General features: G+C 44.2%; 1 protein-coding gene and 1 pseudogene across 2 annotated transcripts in view; one reads left to right on the top strand and one right to left on the bottom strand.

Moving 5' to 3' along the window:
- AUTS2 (activator of transcription and developmental regulator AUTS2) overlaps positions 1 to 27,008 on the top strand; it is a 1,114,656-nt gene that overhangs the window by 157,924 nt on the left and 929,724 nt on the right. The gene's annotated exons all lie outside the window — the stretch shown is intronic.
- The window catches only part of LOC114214304 (actin-like protein 6B), a 42,799-nt pseudogene continuing 29,718 nt past the window's right edge, over positions 13,928 to 27,008 (bottom strand).

Genomic DNA, 27,008 nt, shown 5'->3' with positions numbered 1-27,008 from the left:
GGGCAGGGCCACAGGCGTGTCAGTCATGTCCACCTTTAGGGGGAGCTTTCAGTCCCCTCTTGCCCCCTCCCGAAGTACCCTGAATCAGCCCTCTGCTTCCCCTTCTCTGGTGACAGTGAGGCTTAGGGGCATCTGATCTCACACCCTCTGTTGTGGAGGTAATGAGGCAGTGCCCCATTTTTCCTGGGAAGGTGTCTGTGGGCCAACTCGGGAGCTGAACTTCCACCCTGCCACCTGCAAGCCGGTGAGGTGACTCAGTGCTCAACTGTTGCCAGGCTCATGTTGGCAGGCCGAGGAGGAAGCAGAATCTATATACAATCTACAAAAACATTTTTTTTTTTTTTTTTTTTTTTTAGATTTTTAGTTATTTATTCATGAGAGACAGAGGAGCAGAGAGAGAGAGAAGCAGAGGGAGAAGCAGGCTCCCAAGGAGCAGGGAGCCCGATGCGGGACTCGATCCCAGGACCCTGGGATCATGACCTGAGCCGAAGGCAGACGCTTAACCATCTGAGCCACCCAGGCGCCCTACAAAAACATTTTAACAGGGACACTGCCTGCTAACTAAAGATGTCCTTATAAAAAATCCTAAGAACCAAGAAAATTACAGCATGGATGAGAACAGCCAATAGCAGACACCAACACTGAAATGAATCAGATGTTGCAATTCTGACAAGAATTTTAAAGCCGCCATTATAAAAATACTTCCGTCAGGCAATTGTTAATATTTTGAAACAAATTTTAAAAATGAGAAACGTCAGCAAAAATCTATGGGCTCAACACAAGGGGACTTTGGGGGATGATGGAAATATTACATATCTCGTCATGTACACATTTGTTAGACTCATCAAAGTGTATATTTAGAGCCAGTAAATTACACTTCAGTAAGGTTGATTTATAATAGTGCGCGGGGCCAGTCTTCACCCCTAGAGATTCTGCCTGGTTCAGAAGATCTAAGACGAAGTCCAATATATATATATTTTTAATTAATGCCCCAGTTGATTCTGATGTGGCTGGTGGCTCTCAGGAGCTCCTGATCTCTCTGGAGTAATCTAGGCTAGTTGCGAATTCTTCAGAATATAAATCTGTTAGAAATCTGTGCAAATAGAAACTTGTTCTGGTAAATTATAAATTACCAGATAAGTACTTGCAGAATAAACAGAATACATAATTAGAAACCATTAAGTGTCTTATCCCCACATGGAGATAATTTTTTGTATGTTTTTTGTTGGGTAATGTTGTAAAGAATATTACATGGTGTCCTGAGAAAGTGTACATTGTGATCCTGGGACCTTAAAAAAAAAAAACAAAAACTGCACGGTGGTGTGTTTTTTGGTTTATCTCATACTTGGGCCACACCTTCCTCTCCCATCCTTCTGAGGGCATTATCTTCTTGTTGGCTAATGCAGGATGGAGTCCACATTGGTTTGTGCAAGATGCTGCTACCTTGAAGGTCGTGGTTTTCATCAGTACCTCCCTGGGGGTGGTGCTCTCTGTCTTCATCCTGCTCTGAACAGATGCTGGGAAATGGTTCCTAACCCAGTATTGCAGCTTTTGGCCTCTCCCTTTGGCTTCACTTTAACCTAGTGGCTACATGTTGGCTTTTAGGCTGGGTTTTTTAATCCTGCCAGGGAATCCATGGGCTCTCTCCTACTGATGGGCTACTTCCAACCCCTGGGTGAGTCAGGCCTCTGTACATTCCTTACTGTCCCCTTGACAGCAGTTTGGTCTGACTGGTACACCTTGATGAGTGCAGCACAGTGGCTAAGGCTGGATGTGAAGGTGGGGAGGGAGTCGTCTTCGGGAATGCTTTCATCCCCGAGCAGCTAGATCTTTTGTCCTGGAGCAGAACTAGCAGAAACCCCATCAGGAGGCTGGCTGCCTGTGTCTCCTGCCTGGGCCAGGTGAGCTGCCAACACTCCCTGGATGCTAGAAGGAAAGTCCTTTTTCGAATCTGGTACCAGATTTAAAGCAAGCCATGACTGGGTGTCAATATGTTATTCCTGATAGCTTTTCTGTTTTGATACTGCACCCTTGGAAAATACCCCGTGTCTGGTTTTTCTGCTTTTAAATAATAGATGCCAGAGATTGGCCCTTCATAGGACATTCTCTCTCTCTCTCTCTCTCCCTCCCTCCCCCTCCCTCCCTGAATTCATTGTGGGATTCCCCTGTTCTAGCCAGAGCTGAATCTGGTCCTTCCTGGGGTCACTCTCCTAGTCTCCAGTCTTTTTAAGTACTCAGTGCTTACTTAGCTGGTCTTTGTTTCCATTACGTGTTTTTGTATGTGTCATGGTTACGGTCACTAGATGACTAGTGTCAGAGGAGGTCAGACACTGTTACAGCTTCTAATCGTGTTGATGTTTTGGTAAGGGAATTATTTGTGGAGGAAAAAAATACACATTGGGAATCTTCAGTCTGCATTAGGAGGGATAACACTTGAAAAATGTGTGCACAGTAGTGCTCTCCAAATATTTATGTGGATTGTGGTTTCTATGAGGGATTAGTCAGTTTCTTCTTTCCTCATGTAGAACCAGGACTAGTAATAAGAAAGAGAAGAGAAATGCATCATGGCCCTGTTTCTGGGATACCATTCTGACAAGACTTTCCAAAGTGTCAGTCAGTGTTACGTCACTGAAGGTATTCATGGAAGGTTTGGGTATGGCAGAGAAGGTGGGGCTATCAGGGAACTTTTCAGAGTGTTTTCAGATTTCATCCTCTGGTTCTTAAGAAAACAGAAGCCATGAAAGCTGCATCTGTGGCACCGTTCCTGGATAAAGGTCTGACCTGCTCGCTCAGTAGACCAGGGAGCTAGTAACAAGGAGTCACTCTGTTTCCTTAGGCAGCCCCGGGAGCGCTGAGATAGAAGGAACACAGTGGCACACTTGTGTCTTGTCCTGTCTTCCTTTGAGAGGCCTGTGGCCGTAGTACCATTCCCCAGAGTGCTCAGTTCTCATCATGTGTGGTGTACACGGCCTTTTCCAGCATCTCTGTTGTTTGGCCTGTGGAAGAGAATAGGCGTTAACTGACCATTAATTCTTCTTGGGACTGAGGCGGACCGCTTCCTCAGGAGTGAGCCCCCATCTCCATTCATGATGAAGCTTCTCTCAACTGAGGCCAAAAATAAACTGGAAAAGTGGTGGTTTCAGTGACCATCATAACCTCTCCCTAGCACCCCCTGCACTTACTCACCCTTCTGTGGTTAAAACAACTCAGCATGTTTGGAGGAATAATAAAGGCATGGTCTCTAAGGGGAATTTTAGAGGAGCATGTCTTACTTTAGCTTTGTGGGCATTTCTAGGTGACCCCAGCTGTGTGGCTGTAAGTGAAGCAGGGAAACCTGCCAGTGTGTGAACATTTTAGTAAGTGGAAGATCTTCTTCCCACCCCATGCCATTTTCTACCTGGTCACTCAGGGGTTTCTAGTCCCAAACACTCCAAGTTTTCTGGTTGTGTTGTAGTATGTGCGTATGTGGTGCTGATAGTCACGTATTGGAATAGTTGTGTTTATTTCAAATTGTCTTACCTAAGTGTCTTTCTAAAAGATATTTGTATACTTTATAGTTCAAGAAAATACTTTGGTTTGATTGAAGATGTTGCTCCCAGGTCCTGGTAGAAGCAGCTAACATTTCTCGAGCAATTCCTATGAACATTTTTCTTTTTATGTAGACAATAACATAACATTTTCCCTGAAAAGCTAGGTCTTAGAATAGAGCTCTGTAGACACTGCTGTTTTACTCTGAGGCATTTGAGGCTTGATGCCTAAGACATATTTGTATCCGTAATGATTTCCAGCACAGTGCTTTGGGTTTGATAGGTGATCAATAAGTGTTGAATTTTGTTGAATATAAATTTGCTTTCAAATGATTTTTGTTTTCTTTTAATTAAAAGTAGACGTTGAAGAAAACTTTCCACTTCAGGGTGATTCCTTCTAAACCTCCCCTTTGTGACACTCAGTGTACGGAAGAGGATGTTTGGGTGGTATGAGAGGGCTGACCAGTGTGGGCTAGGAGGGTGTTTGCACTTCATCGGATTTCTGCAGACCGATCATTCGTGGCGGTTCATCCAGGGCTTTCCCCTTTCTCCACGGAGGGTGTGGGTTGTGTTCCGTATGGAGCCTTGGTCATGATAACCCAATAAATATTAATGAAGCTCTGACTTGTGTAAGGCACAGTACTGACTGCAAAGATACATAGAAATAAATAAAAAATAGAGCTTCTGCCATTGAGAATCTTGTCATCTAATTGGGAAGGCAAGAGGTAAAATGACTTTAAACTTAACTGTAACATGGGTGCCTGGGTGGCTCAGTCCATTAAGCATCTGCCTTCGGCTCAGGTCATGATCCCAGGGTCCTCGGATAGAACCCGCATCAGGCTCCCTGCTCGCGGGGAGGAGCCTGTTTCTCCCTCTCCTCCCCGCTCATGCTCGCTCTCTCTCCTTCTCTCTCGCTCTCAAATAAATAAAATCCTTTTTAAAAAAGTTTAACAGTAAAGTAATTATTTAGGATTCTCAGATGGTCTAACATAGTGGTTCTCAAACATTAGTGAGCCTCAGAATGACCTTCAGGGCTTGTTAACAAGTGCAGATCACAGGACCCCATCCCCAGAATTTAGGATTCATTTGTTCTGGGTCCTGAGAATTGGCATTTCTAACAAGTACCTAGATGATGTTGATGCTGTTGGTTTGGAAACCACACTGGGGAAACACTGGTCTGATGCCATGGTTTTCAACCTTGACTCTGTACTGGTACCCATGCCAGGGCCCCACTCTAGACCAGTTAAATCAGAATCTCTGTGGAATATGGCCTAGGCTTTTTTTTTTTTTTTTTTAAAGCTCCCCAGATAGTTGTGATACGTAGTCAGGCTTGAGACTCACTGGTTCAATACATGTTGGGGATGTAGAACTTTAGGATTGAGAAGCAGTTGATGTTACCCTGGGCTCTAGGGGTGTGGAGAGACCACAGGAATTATTTAGCCTGATCTTAGAGAATGATAAGGGAAGAGAAAGGGATGATTTGCATTCTTAAAAAGATAATGCTGTCAACAAGTTCAACCTGTTTTCTAGCTGTTTCTTGGGACAGGCTGATGAGTTTGTGAGCTCTTAATCAGGGACCAGAATGGTTTACCACTCAGCAAGGGGCAGTGCATAGGACTGAGGCACTCATCACCACCATCCATGATAAGCATTCGCTGACCACCCCACCTTCCTGATGTAGTTAGAAATCTGTTTATATTCAAACAGGCTTGTATGTGTATGTAGCTGGAATGAGGTGTGGCCAGGGGTTGTGGGCTCACGATAAGCTGAACTTTGAGAAATGATTGCCATTTTTATATTTTATCCCTCTTAGCCTATTTATTCATGTTTAAAGTCCTGCGCATAGTTGTCAGTATTCAATGTATGTGAATGCTAGTACAGTTTTAGGGACATTATTCTATTCCTCATGGACACACCCCACCCCCACCCCCTGTCTATCAATGAGCCTGACACATAGCATCTGCTCCGTTAATCCATGTTTTTTGAATGAATCAACAAGGTGGTCTTTGATATCATGCAATTGTGTATTAGCAAGGACAGCAAGAGCTTATTCCCCAGGAGCTTTACAAAAAACTACCCTGTAGTTCCCAACTCAGGCAAGAAATCTGTTCTGTTCGAAATAAAGGAACATAAATGGAAAAATATAGCTGGAAATTCGTTGTCTTATTAGGTACTAGTCATAGCTACCTGAGATCTAAAGAGGTCTTTCATTTTCAGTCCTAACTGGTATTTAGCCACATCAAATTTTAGATGTCAGTGTTAAATTTTATTTTTAATTTTATTAAGCTTAATTGATTATAAAATAACTTGCACTGTAAGAAGAGGCCTGTGCTTAATTTCTTGGAACTACTAGGGCCTTTGTTGTAATAGATTTCATAGGGCTCAGAGTTATAAAATTAATATTAGAGAGTTGGTGCTTGTTAAAATTTTGACCTCTATCTTTTAAAGCCCACTGGAATGACGTACAGTGAAATGTCTGTGTTGGTGATAGGGGTTACTGTCCATCCACAGGTCCTTAGGAAGCATGATAGAACTCTGGTCTAACTGCTCCGTCTGGATTTTTGGCTCAGGGCAAAAAGGAGGAGGGCGGTAAAGAAACCTGATCAGACCATTTGATGCTAATTTCACAGGTGGCTGGTCACTGTGTGCCTGCCTGCTGTCATGTATAGAGCTGTAAGGGATGTAGCTACACACAGGAGCCTGAAAGGAAGGTTTGCATCAGGGTTTGGTGGTAAATGCACAAAAGCAGAATCTAGGAACAAATGGTCATTGCTGAGTGTCCTTGCTTGAGTTAAATGAGATCATTGGTAGCTGTCATGATTTCCACTCTCACCTTATCACCTTTCCTGAATCCTTTTGAAAACAAGCAACAAACCAGACCAAAACAACTGTGGATACTCTCTCCTTTCCTTTTAATTGGGGTTGGTAGGATTTTAATCAGGCTGAACTTAGATACTGTTTTCAACTGCAATTTAAAGAGCTACCCACAAAGCTATAAGTTAAGTAATTAGAATTACATTTGTAAAGTCAAAAAAACTTGATCATTTTCTCCTACTCCCTCTCCTATTTCCCATGTTCCCAAAGGGGAACCCGAAGGGATCTAGCAGAATTACATAACCAGTTTAATTTCACAGCAGTGAAGCTGGGACCAGACTCTGGATCTTGAGTCTTCCGTTTAGCTTTTGCTATCGTATTAGTCCTTAATGAAAGCACACTTTTCTTTCCTTGAATTCAAGACTTTGTCTTCATAGCCCAGTAAAGGTTATCTGTTGTTAACGATATTTTCTAAGAATTACACTGAGAGTTGAGAAATGGTTTTATTTATTTTTATTTCTTGAAATGAAAAATAACATTAAAACAAATTCCTTCTAGTGGTAATACATCTGCCTACCAGCACGGGCTTTATGAGGAACTAAAGTGCCTCTTTGTGGAGCGGGGGCCTGTGTGGGTACGGGGGCTAGTGAGGACCACAAACAGCACTAGCCGCAGGCTCTGGGTAGCGGCTGTGCTCTGGCTGGAGGCACCAGCAGGCACCTGGAGACGGTGGGTGCTGTGAATCACAACTTGGCCTTGGCTTCACACTGGAGACCAGCTCTCCTAAGCAGAAGGCTCTTCTGCCCCGCCCACGGTGGCCTGTTGGCAAAGAGTTAGAATACTTGTTTGTTTAACGTTTTACTAGCTGATTATACTGCACGAATTGACAGGCATCTCTATCAGAGGATTTCCAGTCTCTTGGAAGCACTTTGCCACATTACTTGTAATCTAACCTCAGTGTAGACTGCAGTGACTGGTTTTTGTTTGTTTTTCTCTCCTTCCCTTCCCACTTGTTTCAAAGGCCACACACCAAGCTGTGGAGAGGGAGTTGCTTATGAGCTGAGAGTTGGCTGCTTTTCTCTGGTCAGCCGTGTGTGACTGCTGGACCAAGTGCCTTTGAGTCAGTCATTCTCAGGTTACAAACCCTGGCATGAAGGCCTGTAGCTGGACACTGTACTTGGGCTTTCGAGTGGAAAGACTTGTTAATTCCTCATTTGTAAGTGGAGGCAAAGAGATTAACTCAGTGTTTCCAAGCCTTCAGGATAACCTGGGGGAGTTTGTTAGAAAATGGCCCGGGTTTTAGAACCTTGACCTGAGGGGTATCTTCCAGCTGGATGGTTTTTGCATGATCCCTACCAGAAGAAGAGGGACTTTATTTGTAGCTACAGTCAATTCTCAGTTATTTGCCTTGTAAACATTTTCAATCCCAGAGACCTTTCCCTCAACAGGTTCCCAGATTATATTCCCAGGCTCCCTGGCTAGTATGTACCCTGGGGACTGAAAGATAATTTCCCTCTTAATTTTAGGAGAAGCAAATCAGGTAGGGAAATCTGCCAATGAAAAAAAGGGGAGTACGGGGGAGGGAGGTTCCTCCCCCCCCTGCAAACAAAAAGGAAACTAAGAAATCTACCTTACATTAATTACAACCAACTCTAACTTTTAGAGAGCATCCTCTGTTGGGAAGGAGCAATGTGTTAGGTTGCCTTGACTTTGGGCAGTTGATTAAGGCAGCTATGATTTAGCTCTCTTGTGCCTCACAAGAGTAATTCCCTTTTCTGAAAGGCCTTGTTGATTTTCTAAGAATTGTTTAAATGGATTCTAAATATTTAGCTCAGTACTAAGAGTCCAGTTATATGGATTTGTTTGTGTGTCAGCATTGGCTTAAAGTTGTGTCCCCTGCCCTGGGCCTTAGCTCTTACCCATATGCAAATCCACAGTCCACATGCTGGGGTGCTCCCTTGTATACCCAGCCCTGCCACGTGTGCAGCGTAATCCCTTTGACCCTCTCAAGAGGGTGCTGCTCATCTTCTTTTGCTTCACTTATCCTGGTTGACGTCTCCAGACCTGCTGTGACTTGAAGCACCACTGTTCTGGTGGCTCTCTCCTGCGCCTCATTGAGAATCTGTGTGTGAGGCAGGTCATCCTCTGGAGATTAGAGCATTCGCGGTAGAGGGAGGAATGATTTTACACTGGGACTGCTAGAAGTCTGTTCAGGAGGGACCAGACCTGCGGCGATGGCAGGAGGGGCCTCTGCTCTGGTCCTTGTAACCACATGGTTTGTACTGAGCTGGACACTGGTCACTGAAGTAGACGCTTGTTCTCCAGTTATGGAGTGTCGGGTTTCTCACTGGGATTCAGTTTTGTTGGCTGCCGCTGCTTTTCTGCTCACACTGATTTTTGCGGCCTCTTTCCTGGCTCTTGAGTCTTTTCCAAGCAGGGGAGATAGCCGAATCCTTTGCCTTCCCCTTCTTTTCTTCTCTCGGGTATCCCATGGCTGTTAGGGAAGGACTTCCTGTGAACTAAAATGAGGGCAAGAAAGCATGCCTGTGGCATAAAAATGCTCTTAGCAAGCTTGAGGCGTATCAGAGAGACTGGTCCTGAGAGTAACATTGACTGCCTTTCTGCTTTTGAACCTTTTTTTTTTTTCCTTTGCTCTTTCTGAGGTCTGGGATTTATCCTGAATTTAAGAATGGACTGGTTTTGATCATTTGAATAGGTATCACCATTCAGCGGGGAATACATGTGCACACCGAGATGTCTCTTAAAGCCAATTTGAGGTATAAGTCATTTGAAATGATTTCTGTAGTCGGTAATGCATTTATACTTCAAATTCTCTGCCTGAATTTATGCATTCATCTTCTGTTTTACCAGGTGACTTGCTTTTATTATCCTGCTATGACAGCCCCCTCCCACCTTTAACTACTACCCCCAGACACTTGAGCATGTTTTCTAGTGTGAGTAGGCACTGAACCACCCAAAAATGGCATCAAGTGCCAGCCACACAAGGTTGAAAAGAAGGAGAGCCTTGATTCCAGGAAAATTTCCCCTGCCAGCTTGGTCAGGCTATTGTACAAAAGATTATGTGGCCCTTGGAGAGACTCAGATGGGTGATTGAAGTGCTAATGAGAAGTCAGTCCTCAGCTGCCTGTTGGAAAAGTCTAAAATCAGGACATGTTCTTTCCTTTCACAACTTGGAGTGACCAGTCAGAAGAGACACTCTCTTTCTCAAGGTCCAGCTATCTCTTTGATGAGGAGGAGAAGGGGGTAGATGAAGCTTGTCTTCAGTTATGCTGGAGCATCTTGGTTCAGAGAGTTTTGGTTTGCCTTGCCTTTTCCTACTTGGGGTTTGCTGCTCTTTTTATTTTGGGGTGTGAGGGGCTTGGCTGAAGGGCTTCCAGCCTTAGACGGGCTCTGAAGGGGTGGCATCAGTGAGACATGTTTTGATTCCACATATCTCGTTTCATTAAGAGGAAATGAGCAGCTGGTTGACCCAGAATAATGCCACTGGGACCTGGGGAGTTGTTACTTGTAAATGGAAAGGAAGAAAGGAACAGATACTGGAAGGCATTGGCATGATGAACAGCTGATGCCTTCAGAGAACAGAGCTTGCTTGTCTTCCTGTGATTCTCTCCTGACCATGGAGGAGGTGGAGGGAGGAGGCATGTGGCTTGTTGGCATTGGAGTCAACATTCTACTCATTTAATTCACTAATTAATTTCACAACTGTCTCTTGTGTTTCTACTGTGTGCTAGGTACTATTCTAGGTATTAAGGATGCCAGTGGTAAACAAACACAAAATGTCTTTGCTGTCGTGATACTTAAATTCTCCTGAGGGGTGGTGGTGAAGACAAGTTTATAATAATGGTGGTGGTGATAAATGGTATGAAAGAAAAAAAAACGGGGAAGAAAATGGCATCAGGAGCTATTTCAGTAAGTGTGGTCATGGAAGGCCTTCTTAAAAATGACTATAAAATAAATGGCCATTAAAAAATAGAGTTTTTATTACCTAAAATATTTTAAACACTTCAGTTGTTAAAGTTATTATGGGATATTAGCATGCATAGAAGCTTTTTAAAAAAGTTTATTTATTTATAATCTCTACACCCAATGTGGGGCTCCAACTCATGAGTCGCATGCTCTGCCAACTGAGCCAGCCAGGTGCCCCATAAATTATGATTTTTATTAATTTTTTTTAAAGTGGGCTCTATACCCAATGTGGGTCTTGAACTCACCACCCTAAGATTAAGAGTCACCAACTAAGTGACTGAGCCAGCCAGGCACCCCCCCTAGCATGCACAGAAACTTAAATGATTTGTTTTCTCTACAGTTTTGAGGGTATTTTGAGGACGCATCTTCCCTTTTTATCCCTGGACATGCAGCCTTTGTTAGCTGGATTTAAATTCATCATTTAGTTGCTTATAGTATAGATTATGTTAAGACAGTCTGAGATTTTTAGGGTGTACTTTTCATGAAATTGTTCCATGTGATTGAGAGGCTCCTTCTTAGTCCAAATAGATGTTCAGCAGGGTTTGCTGTTGTCATTTTTGTTTTGTTTTAAGTGGTAATAAGTAACTTTTGGGGATCTGAAATGAAGGATAAGCAGTACCTGAACAAAGAATCCGTTCTCAAGAGCAGATTGCCAACAGCGGGAGACGTAATGCAGCGGTTGGTTGACGACATAACCCAGGGCAGTCGCTTTTCACTTTCAGAGGATGGAATGGTGTGGTGTAGTCTCTGGACTACCCTGATAAACAGGAGTTAAATTTTCTGTCATTTCCTCTGAAAGAACAGTATTGTATGAAAAGAGACCCCTCAGTTGTCTTTGTCCTCCTGAAGGTGGGGCTCTTTGCTCTTATATGCCATTTAATTACATCTGTTCCACAAGACACCCTCTCACAGTGGTTTTTAAAACAGCATTTCTTAACCTATTAGTGGGTGACAGCCAGCATTTTTTTAAAAAGTGGAATCAAATAGGTGATATCAGAGTATATCACACTTGGTGTGTATTGTTTCCAAAAATGTTTGTTTCCGATATATGTGTGTATGTACCAGATCCTGATGATAATGTGTTTTTTTGCGTTATGCTTTAAAAAGTTTGAAAAACAAGTTTGTGGGGCACCTGGATGGCACAGTTGGTTGGGTGTCCCTCTCTTGACTTCAGCTCAGGTAATGGTCTCAGGGTCGTGGGATCGAGCCTGCATCGGGCTCCATGTTGGGTGTGGAGCCTGCATAAGATTCTCTCTCCCTCTCCCTCTGCCCCACTCATACTCGATTGCATTAGCTCATGCTCTCTCTAAAAAAATGAAAAAAAAAAAAAAGTTTAAAAAACATAAACCTATGAGATGAGTGTTGATATCCTTTGACAGGGAAACTAAGATTGTGACACTGCTTAGAATCAGAGTAAAATTGGAACTTTTCTCCTGGCTTTCCACTTTTGATCCAGGACATGACAATTAAATTTTGTCACAGGACTTTCCATTTCTGATGATTTACAAGATTGGAGTCCACAGAGACTCTGTCTTGCCCCTGAACATTGTTTTTAAAATCAGATTACCAGGCCGAAGTTGACTGGTTTTTCAAAACATCTCTGTGTGGTCTATTTCTGGAGAAGGGAAAAGAAAGATGAACCTAGTTACTTTTCTTTTTTTTAACAAACAAGGAAAATCTAGAAGCTCTTTCCTTTTCACAGAAAGACAGCCTAGTTTTATCCAAGAGGAGAAACGGAGTGGAAGCAGAGCAGGCTGTCTCTAGAGCATTCAGGAGAATTTGGTATTGCTGAAACCAGTTCTGGTGTGGTGAGTGGGTAGGCATAACAAGAGGAGTCCACCACCTTGCATAAAATGTTTTGGTTTTCATTAGTCAGGCATACTTTTACATAGACTCAGTAACATTTAGTGTGGTAACTACTGTTTTAATATTTGTCTTACCCACGTCCCCAGCCTCCTGGGAAAGAGGTGGCACTTTCACCACTGTTTTAGGCAGCTATTTTGGCCTTAAAGGACAGACTTTTTAGAGAGGCATTATTTTCCCTGGCATGCCTTCCTTCTTGCCTGTAGTCAGTCTTGAATGAATTCCTGATTGGTTCAGCTACACTTTTTCTTTTTGGCACAGAAGAAATTGCTCTTGCCCAAGATGGCAGAAAAGTATAGTGGAAACCTGCTGCCCACTTCCTTATCTTCCTCCCTGTCTATTTTGTTACCCCACCCTGCCCCAAACCAACCCCCCAATAAAATGTGACCTTTTGGCGCAGGGCCCTATTGGAGTGTTTTGTGTGGCAGAGCTGTCTCTGGCTGACTCCCAGGATTGTTAATGACTTCCTCCTCTGTCTCTAAATAATTGCTTGAAAAGACAGCTGTGGAGAGACATTGCCCCCAGCTTGCAGGCTCATTAATTCTAGCCATATGGAAGAGGGTGCAAAGGAAGAAGGTGGAAGTTACTTTGCCAAGAATAGCAGGTTAGGGGAAACAAAACCTAGAGGCTTTAGGGAAGGGCGGCTTCACGATGTTGGAGATTTGACGTGGAGTTGGTGAGGTCTGAGCGGACTTCAACCTAAGGCAACTTCCTGCATTAAATCCCAAATACAGGGAAACAAAGTAAGAAATGATTATTTGGTTTCTAAAGTCCTTTCAGTTGGGTTCTTCTGGTGTTGGTAGAACTTAGCTTGTAGGATACTTGGTTTTGTGCAACTCTTCAAGAACAGAAGCATTCAAGTGAAGTGGAAAGTCTGAGGAACTAAGAGGGAAGACACCCAAGAGATTCCCCAAAGTCAGCCATCATGGACTTGGCCATTATTCATAACTTCTGCTTTTGTCTGTTCCCACAGTGGCCTTGAAGCAAGTTTCAAAAAAAGAAACTTTCATACCATGCTCCTTTAAAAAAAGAAATACAACTAGGGAACAAATATTCGAATTAGCTCTTTGGTTCAGCTCTTAACACCTAGCATGCGGGCTTGTAAAGGAAAAAGGGGGGCGGCGCCAGGGTGGCTCAATCCTTAAGCATCTACCTTCGGCTCAGGTCATGATCCCAGGGTCCTGGAATTGAGCCCTACATCGGGCTCCCTGCTCAGCGGGAAGCCTGCTTCTCCCTCTCCCACTCCCCCTGCTTGTGTTCCCTCTCTCGCTGTCTCTCTCTGTCAAATAAATCTTAGAAAAAACAGGGTAGGGCACTTGATTTTTATTTTTCAAGAACAGGAAATGTACCAGGTTTCTAAGAAGATGAAAACTCTTTTCTAAAAACGGAATTATAAAAAGTTTATGCAGGTCTTTAGACAAGGGGCAGTAAACAGATAAATATGTAATGTCATCAATGAAGGTTTTCAAGACGCAGAGCTTTATGTGGGTGACTTCTTGGTGTCTAATCCTTGCACACCAACAGTGCATCTTTTTTTTTTTTCTTAAAACATTTTTACTCCTTTCAACCCAGAAACATCACAGTCTAAGCACGAGAGGGAAGGGGGAGAGGAGGGCATGGGCTTGGGGCTTTGATGCGCTGGTGGAGGCCGAACCGGAAACCCTCTCCCCGCCCCGCCTTTTGGCGTCCCCTCCCCCACCGCGGCAGGCTGGCATGTGGGTGTTGAGGGGGCACCCTCAGGGACACTTCCGCTCCATGCACTGCTTCCCTCCCTCATATTCCTGCTTGGAGATCCACTGGGCGCTGGAAAGTGCCCAGTGAGGCCAAGATGGAGCCCCCTATCCAGGGGCTGAACTTGGGCTCCATGTGCTGTTGCTGGTGATGAGCATCAGCTGCATGCTCAGGGGGGAAAGAGGGGCGGTGGGGGTCTTCTGGGAAAGCTCTCTGTTGAGCCTGTCCGTGAAGCCCTGGAGCAGCGTGTTCCCACCCGTGACAATGACACTGCCATACAAGCCCGGGTGAATGTCGATGTCACACATGCTGATGCTGGTGGTCACCATGTGGCCCACACCAAACATGGTGTTCCCCGACAGGCCCTTGACATTGGAGGGGTCAAATAGGCCCTCAGGAATGAGGAGCCGCTCAGCCCTGTAGACTGTGTTGTAGCCGTTGGGCATTTCATAGTGCACTGTTGGCATTTGCGCAGTCACCTGCTCGTTGTAGGGAGAGTCTAAGACCTGTAGCACTGAGGCCTGGAAGTCCTGAATCAGCTCATTGCACATGTAGTTATGCCAGGACTTGGAAACCTGGGGTAGCTTCTCCTTCTTCCAGTTTGGAGGGTCACCCTCTTGTATGGGTTCCTTGGCTGCAGTCATGTGAGATTGGATGATGTCAATGGCCATTTCCTGGAAGAGCTCCCTGCACTGCATAGAGATGAAATCTCCTGCCACGGGTGACTTGACAATGCTTTGCTGCAGGACGTAGCCGTCATGTACTGGGATGGCTGTGGTGTGGGTGGCCCCACTGTCCAGCACCAGGCCCGTGGAGCGTCTGTTTGCAAAGGCGGTGAGCACAGCTGTCTTGCATTAAGAAGGCAGGAATGTTGTACTGTTCGAACATCAGCTCTGTCAGCTTCTCCTGACTGGCCTGTGTGTTCCACGGGGCCTCGGACATGAGTACTGGGTGCAGGTTGGGCTCGGACTTGACGTGTTTACTGTAGGTGTGATCCAGGATGGCTCGGAAGCATTCCCAGTCCTCAATCATGCCATTCTTGAGGGGCAGCATGACCTCCGCTCCATCCAAGGCACATGTAGGGCATTGGTATCGATATGGAAGATCTTCCCTTTCTTCCCTCCAACTCCAGCCCGCCCGCCTCCTCCGCACCAGCAGCCCCACCGTGGTGGGGAAGTCAGCCTTGGGGCAGTCCTCCCCAGTGTACCTAGCGCGGACAGAGAAGGAGCCAATGTCAAAGACCAGGGCCCCCACCTCATCCTCAGCCCACTGCAAGCAAAGCATTCACTGCAAGTGCTCTTGACAGAGTCACCAATGGCTTCCACGTTACTTAATCTTATGCACACTTCCCAGTCCAGTCTTGCTTCATCCCTCTGCAGCATTCAACACGGTTTGCCATTCCCTTTTTGGAACATTCTTTTCTTTTGGGTTCCAGAACTTTAAGGCCATTTTCTCAGAGTGCATGCAGCTAGGCATGTCAAGTTTGCCTGTGTAGTTTTGCAAGTTTTCTTGTGATGTATGTACCTTTTTACTGAAAAACAGGTGGGTAATTTCCATTAAAACAGTGGTTTTCAAACTTTGATGCATATTAGAATTACTTGAAGTACTTACAGAAATATCTGTGCCCAGGTTGTGTCCTAGACTGATTAAATCAGAATCTCTGAATGTGGGCCCCAGGCATCAATATCTGTGAAACTGATCGTGAAGGTTACTTAAGAGAACAAGAGCATTTGATCATCTTAATGTTAATCCCCCCAGCTGCATTTCTCAAAGGTATAGTTACTCCCAGAATGCTCTTTTTTTTTTTTAAGGTTTTATTTATTTATTTGGGGGGGAAGAGGAGGGAGTGAGAGAGATGGGGAGGGAGAGAGAGAGAATGAGCAGGGTGAGGGGCAGAGGGAGAAGCAGGCTCCCTGCTGAGCACGGAGCCCAATGTGGGGCTTGATCCTGGGACTCCGGGATCATGACCTGAGCTGAAGGCACATGCTTAACCAACTGAGCCACCCAGGCGCCCCCCTCGTAGAGAATTCTTATTCCATGCTGTTGATTTAAGGAAGCCCATGTAGTTGCCATTAACATTCCCTTAGGAACACTGAAACCTGTATTGATGCTGGGACCACTATACCTTTCTTGTCCTGAAGGAGTGTTTGAACCATAACCAGAGTTTTTATTGGGAAGCAGCTTAGGATCATCAACCTTAGCCAAGCTCGTCTCGTGGCTGTTGGAGAATATAGGAAGTCAGGTGAGGGAGGGAGTAAACTTTTTTCAAAGCCATAGGTTATGTGTGTAAGGGTGCATCAAGAGCACTCTTGGAGCTCAGAATTTTTTCTGGCCCTCTATGGGCTGTTGTCTTGGGAGAATGCCCCCTATCTCACTAGTGAGACAAGGAGATGTTTATGCATTCTCTGGTTCTTTTTTGAAGTTAAAAACACCCATCATTGTTAGATTTGATATCCAAACTCTCTGACCCTTTGCAAAGTTGGTAGGTTAGACAGTGGGTTTGTTTAATAGGATTATTTTATTTTTGAAGAACTGAAGAAAAAGAACTGAATATATCCCAAGGGGTTGAAACATCAGAGAATCATTGTTTTATGTAATCTGGATTTTATCACACTCCAAATTATGCATCTTTGAATACACATTATGTGGGATAATGGTAATGTGTCAGTGAAAGGGAGAGAATATGAATGAGAATTGAACTGAATCATAGTGAAAGCATATAGTAGGAACCATATGGTAATAGTAGTCTGGTTAAGAGCCACTTCTTGGTGTGTATGGCCTTGGGCAGGCTGTAACCTCTTCTTCCCAGTTTGCTCACCTGAAAAATTATAATACCTGGATTATTTGTGCAACTTTTAGGATTGTTTTAAAGATTAAATGAGATTGTTCATAAAGCGCTTAGAACAGCTCATAACCAGTCCTATTTAAGTGCTGCTTAGAGCATAGTATCAACTTGTCCCACTAAGAACATTCTAGAACTGCATGATCCAGATGATGCTTTCATCTGTAAAGTCCAGTAGTGAAGGTGCTTCCATATCCCTAAACTTACCTTTCCTTTTTCTTCTAACCTAAATTCTTCACACTATGCTGCTGAGTCTCACCTGGTATTGCTTCTGTCTTGAGCACCAGCTGGGTTCCATCCTCACATAACTAAAACACAGTGATTCCCTCTCTGGGCTTGATTCTTATATTCTTCCCTCTGTGGGCTTGATTCTTATTTTCTAACTGTCCAGGTGACTCCTTGGCTCCACGAATCTCAACCCACCCCAGTTTTTCCATTCTGTTCAGCAGAGATCTGCTTGGGGCTAACTCAGATGGAAGGGTGACCTCATGATTTCTGATGCTCTTTCAATTTATGTAACTCAGCCGTGAGCATGCTTTTTAAAAATAATGGCCCTAAATTGCTGACATCTTGTCATCTGCTCAGACTCCTAAATCTTTCACTGCTCTCTAGACTGAATGGGATCAGCTGGAGCAAGATGCCTTTGTGCAGTCCTGCACTTACTGTGCTTGGCGAGTGACCTCCAATAGAGCTGTGTGTTCCCTCCGAGTAACACGGGTAATGATTACAGCGACAATGTTGCTATTGTGTCCAGAGGTTTGGGGCTGTAATTTCATAATGAAATTGAAAAACATGAGATTAAAAACCTGAATATAGCACAGTAATTATATTTAAGTATCACAAATCATCTCCCTGTATTTAGTTAGGTGTTGGAGATTTGGCCTCTCTTTGTGGAGTGTGGTCACGTCGTTTCATACGTCTGCAAAATGGAAAGCTTCTAATTTATGGCTAAAGTGTGGGAATTGCTTTCTCTTAATGGGAAGGTGACGAGAATGGTATTGAATTTGAAGGAGCTGGTTTGCTTCATTGACTAGAGTCAAGAAGGGAGGTTGTAGAAGAGCTGCCAAGGTAAAGAAATGTTTGGGTCTTTTCATGGTTTAATTCCCAGATACTTAGATGTGACTACGGGTTCTCTCTCTAGAAATTAACTGACATAGGCTGGGAAATTCTCCAGGCCTTCAACAAGCAGCGTAGTCGCAGAGGTATGACTCTTTACCTTACCTAAGGCAGAGTTCCTGGAAGATGTAGCTCTGGTTTGTTTCCCACAGGCACCTGGTCTATTCATTGCCTGAGAACTGGTATGTACCTGCTGTTTCTTTATTTTGGCCGAGCCCTTTTTGGGGTGGGAGGTTGGGGAATGTGTAGGTGGTAGCAGTTGGCAGGCATTCCTGGGGCATGAGGAGTAGGGAGTAGACTCAGGGCTCTTCTTTAACATGAAGTTAGAGGGGAACATGGTTTAAGACTAAAGATCTCTCCATCTACTTGATTTCTAGGAAACATTGGGTATAAAATGATCAGAGAAGGAAGTTGTGAAGGGGATAATTATTGTTGTCAGTTAATTTACTGATTATCTTCCATGAGCCCCGCACTTTTTGTTACCATTTTTAAACATCACGGTAGACACTGCCTTAGAGACATACTGTCCCTATACTGTCTCCTACCCCCCAAATAATTTCTATTGATGCAAACACTACAGATTATCCCTTCTTCCCCAAAGCTTTCCTCCAAGATACACTGTGAACTGGATTACCCGAACTGCTTTGGGCCACCATTTGTTGGTAAAAGCGTGGTCTGTTAGTTACCAGCATTCGAATCACCTGGGGAACTTGCTGAACCTCTGTATTCCTGGGCTTCCTCAACTCTCTGTATCTGGAGGTACTTTGGGTGAGTAGGTGGGGTGGGTGGATTTGTGGTCTAGGAATCTATATTTTGTAACAACCCCCCCCCCCCCCCCCGGAATTCTTACAGATTCTTACACCACCTTAGGGCTCTGAGTTTCAGAAGCAGGGCTGTTCCACTGGTTGGATTATGTTGAAATTTACTCTGTTGAAACATGGGCTGCTGTTCAGTCCCCTAGTTAAGCCCTTCATGATCAGTATCTTGGGTAAAAATTCCTGCTTTGATTGAGTCCATTTCCTCTGGATGTAAGGAAGACTGGGCTTCTTTGCAGCGTTACCCACCCTTATGGATAGCATATAGAGAGGAGGAAGGTCCAAACCTGGTGTTTTCACTTCAGGCCTGCTAGGGAAAAGGTGGCCTACCTCCAGCAGTAAACTTGGGCTTCTCCAGGACCTTCAGTAGTTTCTATTTCCACTGGAAACTCATTGAAAATTCTAGCTCTATTCGTGTTTTTGGCAAAGCAGATAAAAACAGCAATTCAATTAAATTCATCAAACATTTATTGAGTAGCTGCTGAGGCTAAAGTGTTGTGCCAAGGGGAATGACATAGATAAGTAAAAACACAGTTTCCAGCCTCCATCCAAGAGGCTGTTATTCTAATGGTGTAGTCAGGCACATTTAGCTGTAAACTGGCACATATGATAGGGTCTTCCAAAAAGTGAAGTCAAAGCAAAGAGCGCTTACAGGAATGTCAGGGTAGAAATAGTTGCATTCTAGTTAGGCAAACGTCTTCTTTGGGGAGATGGTCCAGGGCAGTGGCTCTCCTTCTTGCCTGTGCTTTAGAATTGCATGGGAGAATTTTTTTTTTCTTTCAGATTTTGTTTATTTGAGAGAGAGTGCTTGCATGCAGCGATAGAGAGTGGGGGGGAGGGGCAGAGAGAGAGAGTGGGAGAGAGAGAATCTCAAGCCGACTCCCTGCTGAATGCAGAGCCTGATGTAGAGCTTCATCTCAGGACCTCAGAATCATGACCTAAGCTGAAGTCATGAGTCAGACATTTAACTGACTGAGCCACCCAGGTGCCCCACATAGGGGGAATTTTTAAAAAATCCTAATATCGGGCGCCTGGGTGGCTCAGTCGTTGGGCGTCTGCCTTCGGCTCGGGTCGTGATCCCAGGGTCCTGGGATCGAGTCCCACATCGGGCTCCCTGCTCGGCGGGAGGCCTGCTTCTCCCTCTCCCACTCCCCCTGCTCGTGTTCCTGCTCTCGCTGTCTCTCTCTGTCCAATAAATAAATAAAATCTTTAAAAAAAAAAAAAATCCTAATATCCAGGCCATACCACTTAGCAATCAGATCAGAATTTCTGGGGTTTGGACACAGGCACCTGCACTTTTTAAAGCTCCTTACAGGCATTTCCTGTGCGGCCAAGACTGAGTGAGAGCCACTGATGCAGAAGGACAAATAGGCTGTCATTGTGAAGGGGGGTAGGCAGAGAAGGAAAGGCACTGGGGGCATCAACAAAGGCCTAGAGGCACTAAAGTGAACGCTTTGGTAGGAGTATGCTACTCAGTGGGGTATAGGACTCTTGGGGCGAGTGGGGAGGGAAGTTACCCCGACTAGGTAGGATTGGATTAAAACATTGTACCATGGAATTGGGAGACATCATGTTTTTATACTGTCTTTAGAACCCCTTCTCACCTCATAAGAAGATGGGGAATGAGGTGCCGAGCACCTTGTGCTTTCCCAAGGTGCTAGTAAGTCCGGGCAGAGAGCAGGAGGCATGCTTCCCTCCGCAAGGCTCTTTGCCTTAGATTTTCCATGCTTGTGCCATGCTTTCCATGTTCTCTTGGCATCTGTTCTTGGCAGTTTTCTGCTGTAAAAGAACACCAAAGGTAAGGTAGGGTCAGAGTGGCAGGAAGGTATTGATGTTAGGCAAGACTTTGGCAATCCTTCTTATCTTTTGGTTGTGCTCCTGTGACGCCGTGTTGGGAGGACTGCTGGCTGTACCGGGGGCGGGTGTTTGCAAGTCCAAGTGCGTATCTTTCTGTGCTCTTGCAGCTGCATCCATTTTGTGCCTGATTCCACTGAGAACTGGTGCTTTATCTGCTTATTGCTGTTTCCAGGAAGTTAATTTGCAGGTGCTATAAATATGCACGGTTCATATACTTCATTTATTCTTTCTTCCTCAAAGCCTCTCTTCTTTATTAGGCACCTTTCATTTGTATGTTTGGTGCCTGTGTGTTTTTTTTTTTTAATGTCACTATTTTGATACTAACAATAAAGGTAAAGCTGCTCAGTCATGCAGGACTCTTTTGAAAAGTGCTTTGGGCAGGTGCAGCTGAGTGGCCTGAGGGGAGGTCCATGTAGTATCAGGGTTTCCTGTCTCTTGTTACAGGTAGAAAAACCAGCAGAGTTCAGGAGAGAGCTAGTTTTCATTACTGGTGTGGAGGCTATGTATTCACAAACAAAAACCTTAAAAGTAGTTCATAAAATAGTACCACCTGTGTACCTACCCATCCGTTACTGTATTCATCCATCCATCCATCCATCCATCCACCTGTTCATCCACCCAGCCATTCACCTATCCCTTTAGAAAAGATGGTGCAATATAGTAGTTGATTGTACGGATTCTGGAGCCAATCTACCTGACTTCAGATAGTGACCCCTCCACTTGCTTAATCTTGTTTTCTTTCTTCTGTAAAACGGGGGTGGTAATAGTAACAACCTCACAGACTTGTGATGATTAAGGGATTACTATATGTGATGTGCTGAGGAAGGACCTGGACACAGGAAGTTCTAAGTTGTCTGCTGCTTTTCTGTCATCCTTGTGTTATTAATCATTACAAAGAAAATAAAGTGACATGATTTTGGTCCATCGGCTTCCAGTTTTGTGATCTTAGAATTTATCGGGAGAAAAAAGGTTGGAAAGGGAGGTTTTGGCGGATCACAGAGGGCCTTGATTCCAGATTTTAGGATCGGTAGAAGTCCCTCAGGTTTTGGTCTTAGTGAAAGATGTGCATCAGGAAGGTATTTTTATTGTTTTGTGCAAAATAAATAATTTGCAGTATTACAACAGTTAGGAGGCTATTTTAATGGTCAAAGGCACAATGTAACAAGGAAATGAATGAGAGTGGTGGCAACAGAAATAGACACTAGCAATTGAAGACAAGATTTTTTTGATTTTGCTTGTCGATTCCATCTTGTCGATTCTACTTGGCTTCACCAAAAATATTGGTGAGTTAGTGCTCTCTGTCTCTACGTCCATCCTTGATGAGACGGGGAGCTTGTTACATACGTGTCCTTGCCTGTCATAGGGGGCAGAGGGGCTAGTGCCAGGACACAGAACTAGGTTTTTCTGTTCCATGCTCTTAGGTGGCTCATTGTAAACAGGACCCAGTTAGCTCTTGAAGCATGCCTGCCTGTTCTTCTCTCCACCTAATTACTGTGCGGAGCTTGGGTTCATGCACAAAGTTACCTTGATTAAACAGTAAGTTTATGGAGCTATAAATGTTCCAGCAGTACTTTGAGAGGGCCCTTCAGACATTAACATTCAAGGTTCCTGTGGGTGGGCTGAGAACAGCCGCTGTGGATGTCTTCCAGATTCCGGAGTATGACACCTTAAGTTTTTCTATTCCTGTTCACATCTCTTCTTCAGCAGCGTAGACAATGCAGTAAAAAGATGTAACCTGACTGAAGATGGATGGAGTAGACCAGAAGTTGAAAATAGGGAAGAGTCTGCACAGTCCTGTAGTCTCTCCCAGAATTGGACATTTTTGTAGTGTGATGTGGAAGAAGAAAAACATTTATGGCCAAACCTCACTAAATTGAACAATTGTGGGGATGGATGGTGCAGACAGATTTGCAGGGTAGTTGGAAGGAAATGCAGTTCCATTATTTATAGTTATACACTGGTGACTTGAGCAAGGATAATGAAGTGTTGCCTGGCAGAACGTTTTTGGAGATTGGCCTTCATGTATAATTAGGAATATCAATCATTAATAGTATATTTGATTTTTTTCCCTCTCTTTGATGGTGTGATTATATGTCTATATGCTCTCATTTGGCCTGATATTAGAATCTATATGTTTGAGATAAAACTTGCTTTAGCCTAGCTCGAGTCCAGATTGCCCTAGAAATTTTGAATTAATTAGAGTGCATCTGAAGGTGGAGGATTTTTGACGTGTGCAGTGGAATCATATGTACAAATTGCCTAGTGCAGGGCATATTATTTCATTTTACTCCCTCTCTCCACTTTGAATGAGGGAATTGCTAAGTTTTGAGTTTTGGGCTACTGCTCTCCCACTTCACCTCCACAGTGTAACCTCTTAGGGAAGATATTCTGGGATCCCCGGATGGTTGGGGGTGGGGGGGAGGTGGGAGGTGAGGAGGAGTATGTCCCAGAGCCCAGGTGCCCCTGGCTTCTTGTCTGGAAATCAGTGGTTCTGAAAATGCCATATGCATGAGAATCATCTTAGGGACTTCTTACAAGTTAGCAACACCCCCACCTTCGCCCCCTCCTGCAAGGGATGGGGTCAGACTCCATAGATCTAAGGAGCTGCTCTCTGGCAGAGATTAGGTACAGATCCCGAATCTGACCGTGGACTACCGTGTGCCTACTCAGCATTCCTGAGCTGGTAAGAAGACAGTGGTTCCCTCAGCACAGATGGGAAGCTCTCACTTTTCTTTTTTGCCCTTTTAAATTCACTCTAAAAGAGAGTTTTAGATATGCAGCCTAAGCAGGAAGGAAGACTGACCTTGCCTGTCTCCAGAGTCTTGCAGAGATAAAGGAAGTGCCTGCACTTTGAGGCAGCTGGGGATTTGTGGTGTTCCAGAAGACCTCAGCTCTCAAATGGGCTCTTGGCAGCCTCACTGATAATCACAGTGTGATCGCTCCTAGGCTTCCTTATTTAAGAAGCTCTTAAATTTTCTTTCCTACGCTGTAAGGTTATGTCTTCACCAGTTCCTCAAATTTTAAAAAAAGAAACAGAAGGAGGCAAAACAAATCCCAGAACATTTTTTTTTCTCTTTCTAAAGGTTACAAACATAAATCATATTTGAGAACAATGAATGGACCTTATTTTTTATCTTCAAAAAGCTAGGCCTCTGGCATCTTAAAAAGAATCTTTATTTTAGAAAGGAAGGAGACTGGTATTTGTGGCAGGGCTGTGCTCTGGGGATCAGGAGACTTGGCTTTGCCACCGGCCGCCTGGGGCTCTTTGGTCAGAACCAGTCTTCACTTGGAGCCGTTTTCCCTATCTGTGAGATGTGGGGGCCCTGAAGCTATTGCAGGTCTAATGTTCTATGATTCTAGTGATGGGCTCAATGCCTGCATGATAGGCATTTTCTAGATTTGGTCGCCCTATTTCAAATTTGTGAGGTATGGCACATGCTATCCATCTTTGCTGCACACGGAGCATCTCTTCATCAGTGCTTCATAAAATTGGCGTGTCAGTACCGAGGGGACCATCAGAGAACGTGGGATTCACCCCTTCATTCGGTGTACATATGAGACAGATGATATCCTAGTTGATTTTTCCCCAAGCATGGGGCATAATTTGGGCTCTTTTCACCTTACGATTTGCCTTTCTCTCTAGGGTGCTTTTTAAACCTTGTGTTGCCCTATCATCATACCTTTCTCCTTTTAGTTCCCTATGCCTTCCATGTCCCCCTTCCATTTCCCCTGGGATACTGAAATACTCAGTTGCAGTTGTGGGCAAAAGTGCTCCTGTGGCCTCCAGATTTTTTTTTTTTAAATGCTCACTTCCCCACCAGCATTAATTCAGTCTTTCAGTCTTTCTGGCAGTGAGTGTCCCAAAGGTCAGGAATTCTGGCAGAGTTTGATTCATCTCTGCTCTCCCCTCCAGCAGCTAGCAAAGGCCTTGGGGCATAGAAGCTCTGGATGTGTATTGATTGAGGTATTGTGATTCAGGAGGCCCCACCTAATGGGCATCCCTGGACACTTCTCTAGCCACTGTTCCTGGAGAGCTGTGTTTTTGTTTTTCGGAGCCTTCTCATTTGTTTATGTTTCATCTCTGGAGTACTTCCAACCCCTTCCCCTTTTTACTTGGCCAGTTCGTACTTATCTTGTAGATAAGTTTGTAAAAATGACAACGTCTTTCACTCTTCCTAAAATAGGATGGATCTCCCTGCTGCATGCTTCCACGGTCTCCCCACTTCTCTAGAGTAACTTTTATCTTCGTTTTTGGTCCTTACTTATTGTTATCCCCCCAGGTTGTCTGATTTACCAGGGCAGGGATTCTAGTCTTCTTGCTTACCGCTGTTTCCTCATCACTAAGCATAGGTGTGGGGGCATGGTAGGTCATCAGTAAACATTTCTTGACTGAATAAAGTAATAAAACAATATATGCCAGTTAATGGGGTGATTGGCAAGGATGTACTTGCCAATTCCAGTGGTGGTAGTTAACATTGTTAGGGTTAACTGCTGGGTTCTGTGAGAACGAATGATTAAAAATAAACAACAGAAATGGAACTTAGGAGCAAAAGCTTTTATGTGCCTTTTGATGCCTAGTGCTGGGCAAAATTCTCTGTGAATAAAACGAAATGCCTTGATGGACTTATTTATATACTATAAAATGTATAAGATAAAAAACAAATTGTTTACTATGGCATATATAGTCTGAAAAAACCCACAGATATCAGTTCAAACATGGATTCAGTTATTCACTCACTTAACGGTTTGTTTTGTATGATATGTGCCAAGCACTGTTCTAGATGCTCAGGATCCACAGTGAACAAAACACAACATCTGACCAAAGGGAACATGCATTCTGCTAGTGGAGTAAAGCAGATAAGTAAAGCATCTAGACTTGAGAAGCTGGTGAATGCCATGGAGGAGAATGAAGGGGGCGGGGGAAGGGACACAGAAAGTGCTGCAGTGTGTGTGTTAGGGGTGGTGGGGGGCACAATTACAGATTCAGTGCCCAGGAAAGAAGTCCCTGAGAAGACTACACTTGAATAACCGACCGACATGGGGTGAGGAAGTGAGCAGGGTGGGTTTCTGGGAGCTCTGAGGTGTGCTTGGCTTTTTGGAATCTGTTCATGATCCTTCATGTTTATTGTATGAACCAGCCCAGCAGGTTAGGATCAAAGTGTCCTGTTGTGTTAAAAATCTGTAAATGTTTCCTGTCTTTGGACATTTGCTCTGGCTAAATCCTCAGCCTGAATACTTATGTAAGGGTATTGCATTTATTTCTTCTTACAAAGTTAGTTTGATGGAAAAGGCCGTATGGAAACCTTTCTTTTCCCTTTTGTGGGTCAGGATTTGTGCTGTGTTATCTGTACTTACCCTCTAAACTCTAGTCTGTGGTGGAACCACCTCTCTCAGAGCTTGTATTCCTTGAGGGCAGGGTGTATTTCTTGTTTAGTTTATAAAGGTCTTATCACCCTGTCCCCTGCATGGGGACCTGATAACTTATTTTGCTGATTATGGAAGGGCTTTTCTGTCTACTTCTCTTCCCTTTGATAGCTTCCTTATCTGTTCTCCTGTAACACTGACTTTACTTAATGAAATTTTATCTTATATTATTGCTTATTTTGTGCAGCTGTCTTATCTCTCAACTAGAGAGGAACTTGCATTTTCTTTCTGAACCTTACAGTGCAGGCGTATAGTGGGTGTGCTACAGCATATACATCACTGATTGCTGTTGGTCAAAGTGCTTGTCTCTTTTGGGTGAATGAGCCGACATCTTATTTTTCTGGTGTTCTCTTTTTCTGGATTACAGTCTGTATCTGGGGTTCTACTCGCCTTAGGACTTGGCCTGAGTATGCCGCTTGGAGGGCCCAAGGGAAACAGTGTAATTACTTAGGGGTAAATCCTTTTTGTGAATTCCAATGCAAGGATCTTTGTAGACTGGTTTTCTGGAGATTGGCCGTTCTTCAGAGAATCATTCGTTGACTGTACATGACATAAACATTGTAAATTAATGGCCCTTTCAGATTTCATTGACATTTTCTTTCTCGATCGTCATTTCTGGTCACTCAGAAATAGTTGCTCACTCCAAGACAATTATTGTATGCCTAATAAAAGCGAATGACAAAGCCAAGTTCAGCTGTGGGAGCAGGACCGGGCAGTTTCTAGCTCCTCCTACAACAGGCAATAATCAGATCTGTGTCTCAGCAGAATTATAAATGGCTACATTTCATGAATCTCTTTAGGAATTGCTTTGCTTAGAATACTGTCCTATCATTGAAGCTGCGGATGTACTGTGCACTGTTTTCTGTTTGGCAGTCTACTCTGAATGGCACCAGTTGGGGATAAACACTTGAATAAATGCTGCCACTTGTCACATGTGGTTACCCTCTGGGGATTGTGCATGTGACTGGAAGGGAGCCATCCACGAAACCCACCAGTATACCAACACTTACTGGGTTTGCCTGCTTCTCATGA

This window comes from Eumetopias jubatus, unplaced genomic scaffold (genome assembly GCF_037043125.1).
Source record: "Eumetopias jubatus isolate StellerSeaLion01/CBP00866 unplaced genomic scaffold, mEumJub1_p1.0 scaffold_12, whole genome shotgun sequence".
Classification (NCBI taxonomy): Eukaryota; Metazoa; Chordata; class Mammalia; order Carnivora; family Otariidae; genus Eumetopias; species Eumetopias jubatus.
Note: the sequence above shows the minus strand (reverse complement) of the source record. Positions and strands in the feature narration are given on the sequence as shown.